Here is a 4849-nt window from a genome sequence, read left to right on the forward strand (position 1 = left end):
GAGGTTGAGTAATTGTTGCTTCTTTCCCCTACTGAACTCCCAGATATTGATAATGCAGCACCATTGTCAATTCAATGCCTGTTATAAATGTTGAAATTGTATACAGCTAAGAACAGATGTCTTTGGCTGATTGCTTAAACTTATTTTTCAAAATCTGTAGAGGATATTTCAGTATCTTGACCATCATAGATTAAAAATGACACTAGTCAATTTTATGTGAAACATCAATGTCTACAGTGTTTGTAGAGTATCTAATTAAGGTACAGGCTAATCTCCAACAATAAAGTACTAAAGACAGAACAAAGTCGAACTTTTTTCCAGATTCATGAAAACACAGTGATTTTTTTCCAATTTTTTTGTTGTTTTTGACTACAAATTATGTAGATCATGAAGATCAAATGCTGAAATTTTCAAAAAAGTTCACGATGTTTTTGATCTTTTGAAAATTGGTCAACTGTACATTTTTGTGGGAGGATAGCTGCATCCTCTAATTAAATGGAGGATTTCATATAAAATATATGTTCAGGGCAATGCAGACTGTGCCAATTACTAAGGATAATACATCGTCTGTATAAGTTACAAGCCCCTAAAACAAATAAAATTAAAACTGGTAAAGAAGGTGCATGGTGAAATTTTTATTAAATAGTCAAAGGCAGAGAAAGATTTCTATAGTAGTTGGAGTTCCTTAGGCATTTATTACAGCTATGTGTGTAAGAATCACAAGTGATGAGGTCAAGGGTAGGGGACTCAGTGAAGGGAAACTATTTCTTGTAGCAAGACCACATGACCTCATTTTAGACCTCATAACTTGAGGCCTATGAGTGAAAAAAAAGGATTTTTATTTGATATCTCAATATAACAACATTGCTAAGATTACCCAACACAAAAGAAGTGCAAGGAAAGCTCAACACGCTACAGTGCACACTTAATTAGACTATCTAATTTTTATGGATAATCAAAATATCTTATTTGTTGATTTATAACATTTTTATACTCGTCACAAAACAATATTTTTTTTGAAATTAAATCAGATGCAAAAATAGAAACATTATCTTACAATCAGCTTGCTGATGGTTGAATTCAAAACATAGGCAAAAATTCATGAATTTTAGTATGCACAAACTAGAAGCTTTGCAACCTATTTTCTCACTACGAAACCTATTTTCTCTTGATCTTACATGAAAGCTTATGACAATGCATTTCTTGATATATAACCATGTACGAAATGAATCTCAATGTTTAACTCAATCCCATCTCAACACTCAACCAAGAGTGAGTCCACCTTGTAGAACATTACGTCTCTTTTTCACACAGTGCTCAAGTCCGTGGTGGTTAACATGAACATTTTGGTTACTAAGTTGGAGCATTTGTACTAGGACAAGGCTATTGTTAGTTTGGATCAAGAGGACATTAAACAGGATGTCTCTTCTAGCCCCAATAAGAGAATCCAAGCTAACGTGTAAAAGAAAGCAGCAAGTCTCCCTCAAGGTATCATTGACCTTAAGAAGGCTACAGAGAACATGAACCGGATGGAAATGAAGGTGGTGAAAATATTGAAGAGGTTGGCCTAGGCCTGTCTTGGTTGCTAGTGTTGGCTTTCCCTTGTGCCAACATCTTGTTGGTGTTTTGCTTTGTGTTGGCTCCTCTATTTTTTTGCGAGCTTTCTTCTTTGATGGCTTTTTGTCATATTTTATTATTAGCTGATAGGCTATTATAGGTGGGAACTTCACTTAAAACTTGTCTAACGTTGAGAATATTGGTGGTAAGTTGGTTAGTGATTTTTAGTTATTCGCCAATTTTTTCAGTCATCAAGAAAATCATAATCGAAATCTTATCTGGATCATATCAGAGTTTTAAATCAAATTTGATAGATACAAATAGCGTGAAATAGGAAAGATGCAATCAAATCATATCTTTCATGAATACGAATAGGGCAAAATATGAAACTTTCAGCACAGGGCTCATTCCTGTGATTTCAGAGGACTTTGATTGTCACAGAGAGGAATTTAACAATTTATTTATGTCTATGGATTTTGTGAAGACTGTATTTCTCGTGGTGGTTGTTCTTTTCATAGATAAAATAGGGTCATAGTCAGGTCATCTTTATCGCTCACATCCTTGTGCTTGATCATGTGGGAAAAATGCTCGACTCAACCCATAAAATTGTAGTGCTTCTAGCTATGACTATAGTGTGTTACTATTAATGATTCCTCCTTCTATGTCGTTATACCAAGTAAGTGCATAACAAATTTCTAATTTTTCACATAGAAATTAATATTTCCAAATCTTTGTTGCATGCATATGGTATTTTATTAGCTCTAGAGACTCAATTTTTTAGATGTTCTTTTTGTTTAGATTGGATTTAATCATCAGTTGTATGGGTTTTCACCTAGTTCATCCTTTATTAAAAGCCCTTCATTGTAATTTGGTAAATTTATTTTGCGTACATCAGCGATTTCATTCATTGGAATTGTTCATGGCAAGACACAATTTGTGCATAAATTCTAAGTGAGTGACTTGGGATATTCTTGACCACTCCCACATAACTCCACCATGAACGTTTCTCCCACTTTCTTATTTGGCATTATGTGGTGGTCATTTTAATGTTAAGAGCTAGTTTGTTTTGGTTAATGTTGACCGACCACATCAAGACCACTATATGTGGTTGCATCACCAGTCCTATCCTGAGTGGGATAGGAAATTTACTCCACAACCATTGTGAGAAGTGTGTTCTCATGCTATTCAATGGGGATCAACAACCCAAACTACTAACCAAGCAAGATCGATCAGGTTTGGTTTTGGTTTCACATTTTATCATTTTATTTTGCTTGCTTGAGTATTTTTATTTTGTATTGTTTTTTTTTCACAATATAGATAGATGTGCACCAAATGTACCTATCCTAAAAGCCAATACCAACTTCAATTTTACCCTAAGCTTTTGTGATGTAAAATGGTGCTCCCTTATTTTATGGGCATTGGCATGAGTTAGTTTGATTTTCCTAAAAGAAATCATTTTGCAAGATAGCTAGAACGAAATGATGTAAAGGGAAAATGTAAGCGAGTTTGTCATGTTCATTGTTTGTGAGCTCTTGCATACCTTGTTCTTGTGACTCTTATACACATGCATACAAGTTTTTTTTTGTTTTTGTTTTTTCTGCTTAAGTTGGGATGCTCCAACTTTATTGTTGATTGTATGCAATGTGCTACATCCTGTTATGTACAAGTTAATTGAAATGTAGTCATTGGATTGCGCTGGCATCATTTATAGTCATTTTACCAAAATCCACCAATCTCTTAACATCTGAAAATATGATGCATCCTTTGTGGCTTAACAAGATGAAAATTGAAACACATCAGGTGTACAAACTGTTGAAGGCATTTCTCTTTGATTTGAAATAAAATTTTGCAATTTGAGCCCACAAAGAAGTGTTAGGACAAATTGGGAATAGGTCACTAGGAGATATGGACAAATTTGCTGCAGATGTATGATGTATGTCGTGAAGAACTAATTTTGTCTTATAGGATTACGACAGGATGTCTTATATCCTTCAACTAAGAGTGATTGATTACAGTGATAAGAGAATTTGGGCGTGGCTATGAAAATATGGAGAAAAGGGGGATAATGTTCTTGAAATAAAATGAATCAATAGTTATGATAAAGCACCTTGGGATAATGATATGCTCTAAAAGGGTGGGGGAATTCATATGAGCCCATTATTGTTTTAATTTCATCATTTATGTCTTAAATATAGCTATGCAATAGCTTAGAAGAGTTTGGACGATGCTAATGACACTTGAATTGCAGAGCTTCAGTTTTGGTCAAGATGATGATTTCTTAATGCAAGGAAATCAATAGGGTTCATTTCAAATCTCGTTAGAGGAAATACTCATAATTGCAAGTCTTGGGATAATTTCCAACTATTTTAGGTAATGTAATTTGAAATATACATTAAAGTCGCTAGAAAAATGTCCTCGAGTGTCGGCTATGTTGCAATATATTTGCAACATTGAATGTTGTGTTCAGTTATGCCATGGTGGCACCAACTAGTATTAGATCCAAATATAGGCTATAACACATTACATATTCATTCAATACATGACGACGACGATTTCCAATTTCCATTGTGGAAAATAATCAGCTTCAGGAAATGCCACTTGGCTCAAAACATCCAAAGCAGTTGGGTCTTCAAACATACCAAATTGCCCGTAGTCTACCAAGTCCTCAAAATGCCAGTTGTCAACGAAACCCTTGTTAAGCTCTATATTTTCTTTCAAATCTAGGGGAAGACCTAAATCCTCCTTAGAAGAAAAAAGGTCTTCCTCCTCCAAATTTTGAAGTAGACTAGCAAGAATCCCAAGCTCATTATTGGAAGCTGTAAGAAAATAATCCAAATCTATTTCACCATTGTCTTGGTTCTCAATATCCTAGCGGTTGGTCATATCAGGGGCCACAAATTCATCTCTAAAACCATCATAAGATGTGGAGTAAGTAGTTAAGCCAATTTTTCCCCCAAGACTTTTCATAACTCCATTAAAAGCCTCCTCACTGGCAAGAGAATGTTCCTCTTCTTGAAATTTGCCTTCATTCTCTATTTCTTCCAGTATGTCAAGAACATGTTGCTCAGATTAGCCATGGAAACGCTTTACAGATGAATCTTGTAAAGCTTCATCTTCACAACCTCATTTTTTTAGAAGATCAAACATCATGAAATAGAACAAATAGATTCAGAATAGAAATCTCAAACACTTCAGCAAAAAATTATGATCTAAATGCAAAAATTTCAAACACTTAAAATCCTTTATGAAAGATTGCACAAGATTACTAATACTCTCGATACAAAAATTTCAA

The sequence above is a fragment of the Cupressus sempervirens genome, chromosome 7 (genome assembly GCF_028749045.1).
Source record: "Cupressus sempervirens isolate cs-2001-9-10 chromosome 7, ASM2874904v1, whole genome shotgun sequence".
In the NCBI taxonomy this organism is placed as follows: domain Eukaryota; kingdom Viridiplantae; phylum Streptophyta; class Pinopsida; order Cupressales; family Cupressaceae; genus Cupressus; species Cupressus sempervirens.